Source organism: Pinus tabuliformis, chromosome 6, assembly GCF_031772625.1.
Source record: "Pinus tabuliformis cultivar Carrire ecotype Pingquan chromosome 6, CPIR1, whole genome shotgun sequence".
NCBI lineage: Eukaryota > Viridiplantae > Streptophyta > Pinopsida > Pinales > Pinaceae > Pinus > Pinus tabuliformis.
Window position 1 is genome coordinate 426032923 of NC_142292.1, and position 17962 is coordinate 426050884.

Sequence of the window (17962 nt, forward strand, 5' to 3'; positions counted from 1 at the left end):
GTATGGCAACTCGATCCTTTTTGTTGTTCCTTTAGAAGTGGGAACAGAGATAAAATATCCAGCTTTATTATCTTTCAATCTTGTTGACCCATGCGGTTCAACGGCTGCTAGGAAGATATTTCCTAGAATGCAGTCAACTGGGATATCTGCAACTGCAAACTTCAGATTGATGCAGTGATGTTCAAAATAGATAGATGCCTTAGGCACCTCATATTTGAGCATTTTATTGCCCAATCCTACTACATCTCTTTTTGCAGAGACCCAATATTTGGCTGGTGTGATCTTCTTATTGAGGATGTTTACATCAGCTCCTGAATCGAGGAGTGCTGTAAGTTCAAACATTTCTCCTTTGATGCAGATGTTCACCTTGACATGGTGTTGCTGATAAGAGATTGCCAGAAGTCTCATTTCTTTAAACCCATAAACAGGGTCTTTCTTTCCCTCAATAATTTCAAGATTAGGATTTGGAATCCTATCATATTGTGTGGTATCCCATGGATGAGGATCTTCTGCTTCTTTTTCTACCACCTGTTTTCCTTTCTTTATTTCTACAATCTGGGATTTTAGAGCAGAGATCTCATTTTTGATGCTGTGGATTTCTCTACTCACTTCTCCCAAGGTGAGGGATCGTACTTTATCTAGTTTTTCTTGATGTCTTTGAAAAGATCTAGTATTTCTGTCAAAAGATGCATCAACAAATAATGGCTTCTTACCTGGACCTCTGGAAGAACTGGATCTGAGCTGATCCATAAATGCTTCAGTCAGCCGATTCTTCATATCACCATCTTCCATTGCACGTATCTGAGATAATATTTTTATCTCATCCTCTTCTATGGCAGCCATTAAAATCTTTTCCTTCTGAGGTCTGAAGCTAGTTTCTTCAGAATTAAAGCTAGATTTTGAATCAGAATCATAGTGTATCTGACAAGCACATTCTTCAGAACTTGGACATGAACAAGATGTAGCTTCTGAGTCTGAACATTCTTGCATGTGTGCTTGCAATTATTCATGAGATGAAGAGCTAAAAGAATCATAGGATGATTCTTCAAATTGGTGTTGCTGGAGTTGGTCTCTGATTACCACGTTTTGGTAGCGCTCTGTCTTGTGAGAACGGGAACCACATTTCATGCATTGTATGGATCCCTGTCCTTCTTGTTTGACATTTTTTCCCCTTTGAACAAAGGCTTGGGACTTCTTGCCTCTGTTCTATTTAGACTCTTCTCCCTCTGGACATCTTGAAGATGTATGTCTAGTCTTTCCACACAGCCAACAAGTAAGGCTGTTCCATTTCTCCTGCTTAGATGTATGGAGATGGATATTAGAAGGTCTATAATAATGTGTTTTGGGGATATATCTGTAATAGCCTTTTCTGGCTTTGGAGGAACAACCTTTAGATCTTTGAGGATCTTTGCTCTAATTTCTGTAGCTCTTGAATTTCTGCTTGTATTCCTTTTTGGCCCTTTTCTTTGCTTTCCTCCATTTGACTAGAGGGTCATCAACTGTAAGTCCATATTTGCTACAGATGGACTTTTTATCTGGGAGTTTTGAGAGCTTCTCTAAAGATTTGTTTACTTTGGAGCTTGTGCATAAACTCACCAGAGTTTTTGTGATGTGAGCATAAATCTCACCCCAAGTATACAACTCAAATGGCAACTGGAAGACTTCTTGTAGTCTAATATAATCAACAAACCTAGATGGGAGTGCAACAAGATAAACTTGTTTCCACAATAGATTTTTGGAATCCTTTACATCATAGATCCTCTGCATCCAGTCTCTATGAAAGTCTTCGTACTGTGACATCTTATGACATTTCAGATTCATAAGAATGACTTCATTCTTATCTGCTATTTCAATTTCACTCCCGCAACAATGTTCAAGGATCATAGATGTCAAAGCACCGATCATATTACATATAGTTGTGCCATTTGGATTATGAATCACATCTCCAGTTTCATCTTTTAGCACTTCTACTTCCATTTTTGCTAGCCTGCCACTCTGAGTGTAGATTTCAGATCCTTAAGATCTAACAATCTGGCCTCTTCTTTGTCCAAGTTTTGGACAGTCTGGACCATTGTAGAAACTCGGGGATTCGAGATGTATGGCAACTCGATCCTTTTTGTTGTTCCTTTAGAAGTGGGAACAGAGATAAAATATCTAGCTTTATTATCTTTCAATCTTGTTGACCCATGCGTTCAACGGCTGCTAGGAAGATATTTCCTAGAATGCAGTCAACTGGGATATCTGCAACTGCAAACTTCAGATTGATGCAGTGATGTTCAAAACAGATAGATGCCTTAGGCACCTCATATTTGAGCGTTTTATTGCCCAATCCTACTACATCTCTTTTTGCAGAGACCCAATATTTGGATGGTGTGATCTTCTTATTAAGAATGTTTACATCAGCTCCGGAATCGAGGAGTGCTGTAAGTTCAAACATTTCTCCTTTGATGCAAATGTTCACCTTGACATGGTGTTGCTGATAAGAGATTGCCAGAAGTCTCATTTCTTTAAACCCATAAACAGGGTCTTTCTTTCCCTCAATAATTTCAAGATTAGGATTTGGAATCCTATCATATTGTGTGGTATCCCATGGATGAGGATCTTCTGCTTCTTTTTCTACCAACTGCTTTCCTTTCTTTATTTTTACAATCTGGGATTTTAACGCAGAGATCTCATTTTTGATGCTGTGGATTTCTCTACTTACTTCTCCCAAGGTGAGGGATCATACTTTATCTGGTTTTTCTTGATGTCTTTGAAAAGATCTAGTATTTCTGTCAAAAGATGCATCAACAAATAATGGCTTCTTACCTGGACCTCTGGAAGAACTGGATCTGAGCTGATCCATAAATGCTTCAGTCAGCCGATTTTTCATATCACCATCTTCCATTGCACGTATTTGAGATAAGATTTTTATCTCATCCTCTTCTGTGGCAGCCGATTTTTCATATCACCATCTTCCATTGCACGTATTTGAGATAAGATTTTTATCTCATCCTCTTCTGTGGCAGCCATTAAAATCTTTTCCTTCTGAGGTCTGAAGCTAGTTTCTTTAGAATTAAAGCTAGATTTTGAATCAGAATCATAGTGTATCTGACAAGCACATTCTTCAGAACTTGGACATGAGCAGGATGTAGCTTCTGAGTCTGAACATTCTTGCATGTGTGCTATCAATTCTTCATAAGATGAAGAGCTAAAAGAATCATAGGATGATTCTTCAAATTGTTGCTGCTGGAGTTGATCTCTGATTACCACGTTTTGGCAGTGCTCTGTCTTGTGAGAACAGGAACCACATTTCATGCATTGTATGGATCCCTGTCCTTCTTGTTTGACATTTTTCCCCTTTGAACAAAGGCTTGGGACTTCTTGCCTCTGTTCTGTTTAGACTCTTCTCCCTCTGGACATCTTGAAGATGTATGTCCAGTCTTTCCACACAACCAACAAGTAAGGCTGTTCCATTTCTCCTGCTTAGATGTATGGAGATGGATGTCAGAAGGTCTATAATAATGCGTTTTGGGGATATATCTGTAATAGCCTTTTCTGGCTTTGGAGGAGCGGCCTTTAGATCTTTGAGGATCTTTTCTCTGATTTTTGTAGCTCTTGAATTTCTGCTTATATTCCTTTTTGGCCCTTTTCTTTGCTTTCCTCCGTTTGACTAGAGGGTCATCAACTGTAAGTCCATATTTGCTGCAGATGGAATTTTTATCTAGGAGTTTTGAGAGCTTCTCTAAAGATTTGTTTACTTTGGAGCTTGTGCATAAACTCGCCAGAGTTTTTGTGAAGTGAGCATAAATCGCACCCCAAGTATACGACTCAAATGGCAACTGGAAGACTTCTTGTAGTCTAATATAATCAACAAACCTGGATGGGAGTGCAACAAGATAAACTTGTTTCCACAACAGATTTTTGGAATCCTTTACCTCATAGATCCTCTGCATCCAGTCTCTGTGAAAGTCTTCGTACTGTGACATCTTATGACATTTCAGATTCATAAGAATGACTTCATTCTTATCTGCTATTTCAGTTTCACTCCCACACCAATGTTCAAGGATCATAGATGTCAAAGCACCGATCATATTACTTATAGTTGTGCCATCTGGATTATGAATCACATCTCCAGTTTCATCTTTTAGCACTTCTGCTTCCATTTTTGCTAGCAATTTTGGAGATGATTATGTTTCCCACCACCTGAGCAGTGTCCCTGTAAAACACTGAATTATAGTCTTGCAAGCTTCAATTTCACTTTTCCCTCTTAAACACATGAGCTTGTATTCTGTGAACATCATATCAATGAGTTGTCTAATCTGGCCAATGCTCAGATTATCGATGTTCCATTCTCTATGAGATTCAGGGAAGAAAGTGTGAGCATCTGGAAGCTTACCTTTACCTTCTAGATTAGGTGCAGGATATTGACTGAACCTACTCTCAAGTGGTTCATAGATAGGAAAGATTTGGGAGTCAGGATCTTTCTTTTCTTCTTCTTCATCTTTAAACAAAGATGCAATAGTGACTTTTTCTGTAGCCTCTAGTTCAGAAGATGTGGCTACTTCTTTTGGAAACAATGCTGGAAACCTGTTAATTGGCTTTACAGGATCCTGAATCTTTATATTTCTTTTGTACAAAAAAGAAGTAGGAGCTGGTTTGTCTGTTTTTGTGAGATTTATCTTTTCAACTTTTTCGGTCAAACCAGATATGAGGATTTTAGTAGTATCAAGATGATTTACTAGCTTATCTTCTACTCCTTCTATTTTAGTTAAAGATTCTTTAGCATATGAACGAACAATAGATGTAGTATATTGTACATCATTGAGGTTCTTATTAACCTCATTTATTGAAACTTGAATAGTATCAAACTGTTCTTTTATTTCTGCTGCTTTTGCTGTATTAATCTCCAGGCCCTTAATGGCTGTATTGGTCCAGTTTATCTGTTCACTAGCTTTCTGAATTCTCCCATCTATGCCTAAAGCATTGTCATCCTTTTGCACCAGAGGAATTGCTTTAGCTGCATTATGATTTTCTCCAATAATAATTCCTCTGTATGGAGGGAAAGTAGATGGGGTCTCTATTCTGTTACCATCTAAAGCAGTCCAAGCATGTTTGGTAGATGATGAAGAAGATGAACCAGTTAACACAATTTCAGGGGAAACATTTTTCTTCCATTCATAGAAAGAAATCCAAGAGTTTGTAATTTCCATATAATGTTTCCAATCTTCAGCTAATCTCTTCTTCTGTTCAATAGTATGACTCAGACCAAACTGCTCAGCTTCTGGATTGGTAAATAAGTCCCAATTTAACATGGCTTTCATCCACTTGGAACTTATTTCTGATTTTAAACATCCAGACATAAGAGTAAAGAATTTATGCATCTCCATGACTGCAGGCTTTTTACAGTCATCTGGAACAGGACCAAATCTACAGGCTGGAATTAGACCTTTGGCTTGCTCAAGATAGCCTAAACCATACTGGGGTTTTGCTGGCCTCATGACACTGAACATTTCTGTCAATCTAGGGTCCTCTCCTTCAAGAGTAATAATCTCATGCATCATTAGGACATGGTCAGACTCTGGCTCATGCGGAAAAGGTATGTCTGAACATTTTGGGTTCGGGCATGGATTGACTGAAGTAGAAGGAGGAGCTTCTCCTGTTCTGGGATGGTGATTTATATGTATGACAGATTCGGCAAGCGTACATAAATTTACAGCAGCTTTACATTCTGGACATGTAACTTCTAAAGGATTGAAGTTAACTAGTTGGGCAAACTCAAAAAGAGAAATATGTTTACAAACAATGGAACTAGAACATGCGGTATCAACAATAGATGGATCTCGATAATACTTTGAACTCTTACAGGCTTTTTCAATACCTCTATAATCAATGGTAGATCTTCTGGGAAAAGACAAAACTGCAGAAGACTGGTTTTCTTTGATATCAGCAGAGGTTATCTTTTTTGGAACAAGAGGCTTGGGATTATTGACAACCCAGTGTTCGGGAAAGGTGAGGTCTTCCCATCTAATAGTTTGATGCTCTATTTTCTGATTCTTTGAATCAGTAAGAACAACATTAGATTTAGAATCACGGTTGGGAGTATGTTTTATAGCTGGCCATAAGGTATTAGTATGCCGAAAGCATCCTCTGGACTGTATGGTTATGTTATGTCTTTTTTGATGCAGATCCAAACCAAAGGAAATTCAATTCGTATATATATATATATATATATATATATATAGTCAATAGATAAATAACTCTTAGGTTATTAAGCTTTGAGATATTAGTTATTGGTATAAGCATATAAAAATAAAAATAGGATGCTAACTTTATGCTTTGTGATGGTTGAACTTTAGCTTTCATTCATTTATGTGTTAGTAATTGATTAAGATATTGTTAAACCTTGGTTATGTATTGCAATATATATTCACACTGTACATTAAATCATATGATAATTTTTATATGTCCTTGTAAGGGGCAACTTACCTTAAGGTAAGAGTAATTCTTAATATTATTTTTGACCTGTAGAGTAGTGCATTATGTGATTGTATAATTTTAAAGATCATGGCAAGCTAGTGTGTGCGCGCACACACTCCACCTACAAGCATCTTATTAATTCCTTTAAATTTTCTCATTTCTATCCTCATTTTTTTCTTCCTAAAGTATGACTTGCATGTTAATGCAATTTATGTTTATGTAACATAAAGTGTGGATTAGTGCAAAAAGTAAGTTACATGCCCTCTGACATGCTTTTTTCAACCCTACAAAAATATTACACATGCACTTTTCAGCATATAACTTGACTTGTGCTTCATGTATGTGTTGTTTATTTTCTAGAGATTAGCGTCTTTGTTTGTTTGCATTATGAACCATTGATGTGTCATGATTGTGTGCAAATATCAAGCACGTTCTATACAACAAGAGATTTTATAGTGCAGTGTTACTATGTAATAGAAAAAAAGTGATTGAAATGATTTTATTGTTTTCAAATATTGCTTACCACATTGTATTTGTTTTTATGTTCAAACCTATAAAGTGTACAATACATTCTTGCTACTTTGTACCATTAAATACAATATACATATATTTTTTTTATTACAAAAGTTGATAATGAGTACAAATTACAAATATTGATTATAGAAATATTAATCACAGATGTAAATAAATATTTTGTAGGAAAAACCAAAGCTCATTATACCATGATTAACCATAGCTCTAACCTTCTACCAAAATTTTCACTTGGTCATACTTCTCAATGATTCCTTGTGTGTATCTATAGTAGGCATTGTTATCACTTCTATTTTTGTGTCTTCTAACTTGATTCTTTGTAGATTGGCTAATAGCCTTGAACAACCAAACAATCTTAATATTTTGGAAGATTATAGTAAACATTATTATCACTTCTATTTCTGTGTCTTCTAACTTGATTCTTTATAAATTCCTGAATACCATTGAACACCAAAACACTATTACCTTTTTAAGAAGATTTTTAGATCCAAATAACTTTTTAGCAATATCTAAAATGCTTGCTTTATATTACATCAGGGTCAATACTTTGACAATAAACATGGTAAATGATAAATAATTTGAGCATATACAGGGTAAATACTTTGAGCATAAACATTGCCCCATCTTGTATAGAGCAGCCCTTCTCCCAGCCACAACGGGATCAACTCCCTCTCGACCGAAACAATTTGGTCCTCGAAGAAGGCAACAACTACGTAGAGAAAGCACAGTTGCAGATTGACGTGACAGTGGCCGAGTGAGTCTTAACTGTTAAGCTCCATTAATTTAACACAAAAGCTACCTTGATTTATGGAGTTGCAGCTTTTCTTAACTTATGGAAACCAATTGCAGTAGTTTCCTTAAGTTAAGAAAATCAACTGCAATTACTAAATTAATAATTGGGAGCTACTAAAGTGGTCCATTACTTTGATCTCATCTCTACCTTGATTTGTGGTTTTTCTAACACATAGCATTTAGAAGCTTGATGGAAGCTTAGCTATATGTTCATCTGTTTGGTCCCCAAGCTCTTATCTCAACCCCCTTCAGTTCTACACCATCTAGCTGAGATAGCAGAGCTCGGAAGTGCCTTCAGAATTTTGTGTTCTTTTGTTTGGACAGAAGCTGGAGTGCTGAAGGAGAAGCTTGTGGACTGTGGCCTGCATCAATACATCACCGATGGCTGGAGGTAACTCGTATCCCTGGGCAATAAGGTTTAATGATTCTTTGAGTTTATTCCGCATGCAGAATCATTGCTGAATTTGTAGAAATTCTAACAGTTGGTATCAGAGCCTCTTGTTTATCTCTGCCTTGGTGCGATTCGAATGCTTTGAAATAGAGTCTAGGTTCAATAATAATTGTCGACGCCGTATTATTAGACATTCTGATCCTAGCCTCCTTCTCGAGTCTACCAGCGTAGGTTGAATTCTTCACACCTGCGTCAGTTCGGATTTTTCTCCGTCGTCGTCTTGTCCCTGAACCGTGCCTACTTCCCCTCTTAGTTCTGTGGATTGTAATTCATGGCTGCGGGATGTTAAACTAAACCTGAAATGCGCGTCCAAGATTGAGGGGATCACTCCTGCTTTAATTCTCTGTCTCTCTCACACACAGACGCAGATCTGGCTTTTGATATTTGAGGAAATCTATCTTTCTGGCATCGTGCCCTTGAGCAATCTTGCTTTTTTAGTTGTTTCATGGAGAAGTCTTGTTCCTCTCAACTGAGTAGCTTATGTAGCGCGTTTTTCTGTATTCTGTAAGGTAAAAACCTTGATGAGCCAAAGCTGTACGCTTTTCAAAATATGGATTTTTTTTTTTTATTGCAAACTCCGATTATACCATCCATATCTGTGATATATACAGTACTACCATTGATTTTATAGAAAAATGGCCAATTCCTTGCACATATATCCTACTATTTCCAACATTTTCCACATCGATCCAGCAGTGATGACATCTGCCTTCTTTCACATTTTTTGTGCGTCGATCTACCCTGTTGACGATTGCCAACGAAGTTTTATTGCATTACAATAGCGGGGCATGGGGAATGATCCATGCTTATGAATGTCGATCACTATATCTTCGGCCATTGTTATATATAAGGCCTGCGGCCCGTCGGCTTCCATGCGCAAGAATTTGGTCTCTGCCTTTTCCTTCTGATCCATTGGAAACCTTGGCATTTGATCACCATTATTGCGCCGGATCTACTGTTCTATCTTGAGCATTAATGGATCGCTGCTACAGTAATCCATTATTTCTTTTACATGCATTAATTCTGACGGCAACCCTGCTGCCGATACCTAGTCACTGCCGCTGCAACTTTCCTGCAATATTTAACTTCGGGGACTCGACCTCTGATACGGGTGCTATTCACTTTGCCTTCCCATATAATGAGGCTGCAGAGAATCCTCCCTATGGAGAAACCTACTTCGGTAGACCTGTATATCGCTACAGTGATGGACGCCTCTCTATTGATTTCTTCGGTATGTTGTTGATTACAGTTTGCGTTTTCTCTGTATAAATGGTAAACAAGAATATTTTTTTAATTTAAGGTCGACGTGTAGCTTAATATTGATAATTTTATCATAATGTTATTTTATATAGAAACGGCGCTGGGATTGCCATTTCTGAGTCCATACTTGCACAGTGTGGGCACTAGCTATGGGCAAGGAGCCAACTTTGCAGCCTCCGGTGCCAGTCAAATATTATAGTTTATAATTTTTAGGGCTTAAAGGCCTTTTGCTCTACAGCCCGTGGTTGGTTGTATTGGGTTTGATTTGGCTTTGCTGATTTATCAATTTTGGTTATTATTCTGGAACAGTGCTAATGAAGAGATCCAACATCACACTTGTGTTTTATATGGATCCTCTGTGGAGATATTATTGAGAGTTGATTCTGTAATGTCTTCTATATATTGACGGTTATTCACTGTTGGAAACCTGGTTCACTTCGCTATATAGCCTGTCCAGTTCCATTAAAGCTGCATGCACATAAAACCCCATACTCCATTTCCTTCATTATTGTTTGGTGAATGCCCGAAAGCCGCAATGACCGACCAGTATATGCTTGTTTCGAAAGTTATGTCATAAGCTTCTAGGACCTTCCCTCCTAAATAAAATAATTTTGAGTTTCTTTACATGTTACTCTTCACGCATGTCATGGATGCTATTCTTGGTTTATGATTGATATTATTGTGATGGCTTTGAAACAAACCGTGTCGACTCCAATTTGATGGAACCTCCATTACCAAGAGGCATGCCTATTTGGTAATAGTTCTGATTAATTCCTATTAAACTATAATGAGCGGGATTTAGGGTATTACAACCCTATAAACCTCAAAGAAGCGAATAGGTATGTTAATTCAGAATTAGAATTAACATAATAAATAATAAATAGTAACATTCAGAATTAGAATGCAACAATCCTTGATTAGGAAATCTTGGACAAATTTGACTGTTTTGGTTTTCTGTAAAGATTTTGTTGGATAGAAAAACATGCTCAGGTCAAATGTTGGCATTATGATCTATTGTTATTCGTGAAAGGAGGGCCTATAATTACATCAATTATAAATTGTTATTAATTGGATTTGCTTGCAAATAATTCCAATAATGCTGAAATGAACATTAGTTCATTTACTAATGAATATCCAATGTAATGACAATAGGTTGAAATCCATATTGGTTCAATTTTTATTTATATAGTTAATTTGGATAAACTATATAAGATCAACAATGCAAAATGCAAAGTAAATTGATTACATTACATTGAACTTACATTTATGAACATTTGTAATTAAAGAGAAATAAGAAATGGTTTATTTCTCATTTGGGCATTCAGTTCGCATGAAGTTCAGATTTAGCATTGTTGAAAATCAATTTTGTGAGTCAATCTCCGGGTTAAGTTTATAAATTGAACAATCAATTTGTAGTCATACTGACTGCTTTAACCTGCTTTTGAATTTGCTGGAGAATTATTACAGTTATATGGAGTTTATTAAAATGTCATTTTGACTTACTCCTTTCAGTAAACATTATTTTTCTCTCTGGTTAAGTTTTGTTTATGCAACAAAATTAATGTCTAGTGATCCATGTAATTTTAATTAATTAGAGAGTAGCCACAACATCTTTAATTAAATAAAATTATATATTGATTGGCAAGATCACATAAAGATTATTTAGACATTAAATTGTAATTAATTACACTGAATATAATAAATTTTATCCCACAGGAATTTTTATTATATTTATGTGATTAATTAGGATAAAATTTCATAACCTACCCACAGGAGTTATGAATTAATAAGTTTTATCATAAAGTTTTATTGAATCAGCTTGAATTGAAATATTAGCCCACAGGCAATTTTCATGTCATTTGATTCAATTCTTTTTAGCATGTTTTACATTGGTAAAACATGAAAGTTCATAAAAGTTTTGTTGAATCTGCTTGAATTGAAAATTTAGCCCACAGGCAATTTTCATGTCATTTGATTCAATTCTTTTTTAGCATGTTTTACATTGGTAAAACATGAAAGTTCATAAAAGTTTTATTGAATCTGCTTGAATTGAAAATTTAGCCCACAGGCAATTTTCATGTCATTTGATTCAATTCTTTTTAGCATGTTTTACATTGGTAAAACATGAAAGTTTATAAAGTTTTATTGAATCTGTTTGAATTGAAAATTTAGCCCACAGGCAATTTTCATGTCATTTGATTCAATTCTTTTTAGCATGTTTTACATTGGTAAAACATGAAAGTTTATAAAGTTTTATTGAATCTGTTTGAATTGAAAATTTAGCCCACAGGCAATTTTCATGTCATTTGATTCAATTCCTTTTAGCATGTTTTACATTGGTAAAACGTGAAAGTTCATAAAGTTTTATTGAATCTGCTTGAATTGAAAATTTAGCCCACAGGCAATTTTCATGTCATTTGATTCAATTCTTTTTACCATGTTTTACATTGGTAAAACATGAAAGTTTATTAAGCCTCAACATAAGCATGTGATTCTTTATTTTGATGCTGTAGTACAACTTGCAAATTTCTCTGAAATTCGTTTTGACATTCCCGAACTTGAGTAAGTAATCTCGTTTGGTTGTTGTGAATCTGATATGGTTAACACATGGTGGATTGATTCTGGATCAACAATTCACATTTCGAATTCCTTGCAAAGGTTTGCAAAACCAAAGGAAGCCAGTGGGAAGTGAGCAAAGCATCTTATCAGGAAACAAGATGGGCTCGCATGTGGAAGCTATAGGAACATGTTATTTAACTTTAAGTAGTGGTTTTGTTTTGGAGTTAGAAAAGACCTGTTATGTTCCAAGTTTTTCTAGAAACTTGATCTCAGTTTCAAGGCTTGTACCCTTTGGATATTCCTTAAAATTTTCAAAAAAAAAAAAAAAAAACTCTTTCAGTCTATTCTATAAATCTGATTATGTAGGGAATGGTATTTTGTCTAATGGTCTTTACTGCAAAACAATGTCACATATGATTCAATGCATGTTCACACTGGCACTAAAAGATGATGATTAATAACACTTCTTCATTAATGATTGATAACACTTCTTCATGAATAACACATCTTCATTGATTCCCCTCTAGTCATGGTGAGCAATTGGTTTGCAAGCTCAAGAAGTCACTGTATGGTTTAAAACAAGCATCCCACCAATGGTATTTGAAATTCCATAGTGTAATTTCTTCTTTTGGTTTTGTAGAAAACATTATGGATCAATGTATATACCTGAAGGTTAGTGGGAGTAAAATTTGTTTTCTTGTTTTATATGTGGATGACCTTTTGCTAGCAACCAATGATAAGGGTTTGCTACATGAGGTGAGACAATTCCTCTCTAAAAGTTTTGATATGAATGATATGGGTGAGGCATCTTATGTCATTGGCATTAAGATCCATAGAGACAGATTTCGAGGCAACTTGGGTCTGTCACAGGGAACCTATATTAATAAAATTTTAGAGAGATTCAGGATGAAGGATTGTTCACCAAGTGTAGCTCCCATTGGGAATGTTGGGACGATGTCAGAGTGATCCAGGTTTAGACCACTGGAGAGCTGCAAAGAAAGTAATGAGGTACCTTTAAGGAACCAAAGACTACATGCTTATGTATATCCTGTTTGAGGCTGCTTTACATGGTGTATGGCTTAAGAATTTCATTTCTGGGCTTAGAATTATGGATTCTATATCTAAGCCATTGAGAATATATTGTGATAATTCAGCTGCTGGTTTTATGGCTAAAAAAGTGGGAGTCGAAATAAACACATCGACATTAAGTTTTTAGCTATAAGGGAACGTGTTAAAGAAAATAAAGTGGTCATTGAGCACGTCAGCACTGAGTTAATGATCAATGATCCTTTGATTAAGGACATGCCACAATTAATTTCAAGGATCATGTATTGAATATGGGACTTGGTTCCATTATGCAGTTTTTTCATTGTATGGACAATGTTAATGAAATTCTTAATTATTGTGATGTTTTTTCTCATATTATGTGCACCTTAAGTTGATTTGAGAAAATTCATTTAAGAAGGACCAAGAATAGACATAGGGTTTATTCATTAAGAAATTGTTGCCACATAAATTATAATAAGAATAAATGCATAGTAATACATGGAAGGTAATACTCGTCATTAGAGGACTTATCGCCATGATTCATGTATCTATTACTTAATACAGATTATCAATGGTTTTTAAGTTGAGACATTAAGTTTGGAAGTATGGACCAAGTGGGAGAATGTTAAGCTCCATTAATTTAACACAAAAGCTACCTTGATTTATGGAGTTGCAACTTTTCTTAACTTATGGAAACCAACTGCAGTAGTTTCCTTAAGTTAAGAAAATCAACTGCAATTACTAAATTAATAATTGGGAGCTACTAAAGTGGTCCATTACTTTGATCTCATCTCTACCTTGATTTGTGGTTTTTCTAACACATAGCATTTAGAAGCTTGATGGAAGCTTAGCTATATGTTCATCTGTTTGGTCCCCAAGCTCCTATCTCAACCCCCTTCAGTTCTACACCATCTAGCTGAGATAGCAGAGCTCGGAAGTGCCTTCAGAATTTTGTGTTCTTTTGTTTGGACAGAAGCTGGAGTGCTGAAGGAGAAGCTTGTGGACTGTGGCCTGCATCAATACATCACCGATGGCTGGAGGTAACTCGTATCCCTGGGCAATAAGGTTTAATGATTCTTTGAGTTTATTCCGCATGCAGAATCATTGCTGAATTTGTAGAAATTCTAACATTAACTACACCTTAAGCGATCATAAAGATTTGGCTCTGGAATGTCAATTTCGATTCACGTTCAGCGATGCCTACCATTGACCTCCCTATTACTTTGATTGCAAGAGGAAGCCCTCCACATTTGGCGCACACAAGCTTTGTTGTTTTCTCGTTACTGTTTGAAAGATTTCCATTTTTATGTGGAAAACCATGATAAAAAAAACAAATCCCAGCTCTTATCTTCTACCAAATCTGTCATTAATTCTCTGAAACTCCCATATCCAGAAATTCTCTGCAATTACTTGAACTCACAACAATCTTGGAGTGGTAGATATGGATGACCAGGGCTACATCTAGTTCCTCCAGCAGTGTCACAACCTCTCCCCAAACATAATTTAAGAAGAGGGCAAACCTTTTTCCTTGTATTCTCTGATTCAGCCAGACTTTCACATCCTCTTCCCTCATATTTTGAGGGAAATCTACTTTTGCTTGAATTGTTATTTGTCTACAAAGATCATTCCTAAGGGTTCTTAAAGAGGGAGACTGTGAAATAGCGAGCCACAACAAAAAACCATCATTAAAAAAAACCCTACCTTTTGACACCTGAAGACTCTCTTCAGAAGAAGAGTTTTCTAAAAGAGGGAGACTGTGAAACAGCGAGCCACAGCCAAAAACCATCATTAAAAAAGAACCCTACCTTTTGACACCTGAAGACTCTCTTCAGAAGAAGAGTTTTGCCTGATGCACCCTTGCCAACAAAACCAATACGCCATTGATGGATCTGCATCACCATAGGTTCGATGCTCGTTACCAGGTCTCTTAGAGGCTCCAACTCTTTCCTGCAGTTGACTGCAGTGCCAATGTGGTGAAGAATCCGGTTGATGGCAATGGTAATGCCGACACCAAGAAATCCAGGGAGGAAACCAGGATCTGCCATGATAGATTTTGAGCAGAAATTGGAGCACTCATTCCAGAAATTACAGATTACTTATACTGGTGATGCTTCATTCGAGAATGAGATGATGAGATTGATGGCCATATTTCATGGCATTTTCTAACCAGGATTGGAATAAAGATGAAAGTCAAAGAATTTTCTTTTACTCTGCCACCACTTGGAATAAATAACAGTGGAAGTTTCGCATAGGTAGATGAATAAAACAAATAAGTGAAAATAAAATGAGTGAGTTGTGGTGGAATAAATAATATGTGGTTTTTTTAAAAAGATTTTTTGGAAGTTTTTTTGGTGGGTTTTTCAGATCAAAATCCGGTAGCAATTTATTGAAATCTCAAGTTTGATAGCTAATTTCTGCACAATCAAAGCGCAGGGGTTTTTCAGGGTGGTGAATCCAAATATGCAGTTAAAAAACCATTTTAAATAATACAAATCAAGATTTATCCTCAATTTTTTTTACGGGATTCCATCACCAAAATCTTCAAAAAATCGCACTAAAATCAACTCCTAAATAATATAGGGCGGAGGCACTTTGGTTGATGTGACGTTGGAATAACTGGGAGGTGTATAAAGACGAGCATATGGCTCTTTATGTAAAGAGAAAGATATATACTTCACTGACGGTCGGCTTCTTTACCCCACCATAAAGATGAGTATAACATAGATTCAAATAATTAATTTGTGGTATTGCTTTGAGAATCCAATGATATATTTATTTCGGAAAGGATTATATTTAATTTATTTTGAAGAGATTATATATAAGGAGCTTTCAAGAAAACACTCAAGCCAATGTATTTTAAAATGTTTTTTTCTATATATTTGTTTAGAGATAACTCTAAAAAATGGGATGAGATTGCATTAATATGAACATAAATTAATTTTTGGGATTTATTTTTCAAGATCGGTTTATACTGTAATTGTTTATGTGATAGCTTAGTTCGAGATTGGCTTGATTTTGGTCATGTAATCATATCATGTAATAAAATTTTAAAAGTTAAATGGGTTGAGTTAAGGGATACAGGTTCCAAAATTAAGGGATTACATTTTTGGGATGTTTACGGTTTCTTTGTTGTAGGAAATCTAAATTGCTTTTTTCAGTGATTAAAGGATGGTTAGTAAGCTTTAAATGACATGGTCATGAATTAAATTGGGCTGCAAGAAAAGTACGCAGGACCATGCTACCTTAGCAAACATTACAAGGTAGGAAGGACAAAGAAATTTATGAAGCTTAGAGGCTGTGCAGACAGTTGGGAAAAAAAGGAAGAAAAATTTGACTTTTGGGGGAATTCTCATTCAACAATAGAGGAGTAGATTTTCTGGTTGACAGGAGTCTAGAAAAAAAACTTCTAAGTGAGGAGGAATTGCCTCTCGAATCCCCATGATCAAGAGGGTGGAGATGGTTTTCTCAAGAAATTCCTGAGGACTAGGGTGGAGGAAATACTCCTGGAACAATCCTATAAGTTTTCTAAAGGAGCATTGTTGTTTATTTGATTGGTTATGGGTTCTAGAGTCCTTGTAATTGGGTGGAACCTCAGTGCTTATGTGCACTGGTTATGCTATAGTTAAATTATGGAGAGAGATGGCAAAATTTATTGTTCTTGGTTCATCACTGGTTGTATTTAATTCCCAAGAAGAACCCCTTAGTCTCTAGAATTTGGCTCAGGGGTGAAAACTACAAGTGAGGACTAGTTGCAGTTGCTTATGTTTGGGTGGAGAGTCCTTGTCCCAGACTCAATTGCCCATAATATTTAAGATAATTGTTCTTGTTACACCTATAATTTTAATGAATGAATTCCTCTTTTTTGGTTGAATGACGACATTAATAGCTTAGGAATGCTTGTGGTCATTATGTTTACATTTCATAGTAATTTGGCTTGGAAAAGAGAATCCTAGTTAAAGACATTGATATATGTTATGACTGTTAAAATTAAATATTGCGCTGAATTGCTTGAACTACACATGGCTTACAATGGTAAATTGAAAAGGGTGAGATTCTATAAATTAGTCTTGTGATTGTGCTTTGCCCTAAAGCCCTGTATGCAGGGGGACTTACATTTATATTAGTGTCATAGGCACTGAGTATATGAAATCATGTTGTTAGTGCGGTTAAGCACTGATAAGGGCATCATAACCTTTGTTGTTTGACTAAAACACTTAAATTCATTGTCGAGCTAATATAACAGAAGCTCTGAGCACGGTGGGTTTGTAGAAGAAAACCCCATATTGATCATGCCAAACCAATTCTTTTGGAATCAGACTCTCTCTCTCTCTCTCTCTCTCTCTCTCTCTATATATATATATATATATATAACGCAATGTTACAAGAACACTGTGTGTTGTCGACCTTGGATTAATCCCCATAATCTGTGATGGAGATTCCATACTTCCCAGTTGGCCTTTGAAAAACCTTGTGTGGAAGTTACTCACAGGGTCAAGGTTGAAGAACAATGGGGAGAAGCATCGAGATGATTGGACCAGGATGACGTGTCTCAAAGGTTCCATCCTGGAGGCGCAAAATGGGATAAGTCAAGGAGGGTGCTGGGATGATGGGACCAGGATGATGTGTCCCAGAGGTTCAATCCTGGAGGTGCAAAGGGAATAGTCAAAGGGAGGCGTTGGGGTGATGGGACCTGCATGACATGTCCCGGAGGTCCCACCCCAGAGGTAATGTTTAGTCAATTCAATGTTCTTAAATTGCTTACATATATTATCGACCAAAGTTGGTAAACTTGTGAAGTGCAAGTGCACTATATATGCTAGAAGCATTTTTGAGTTTATTAAGATGATGATTGTGTTTGTTTTA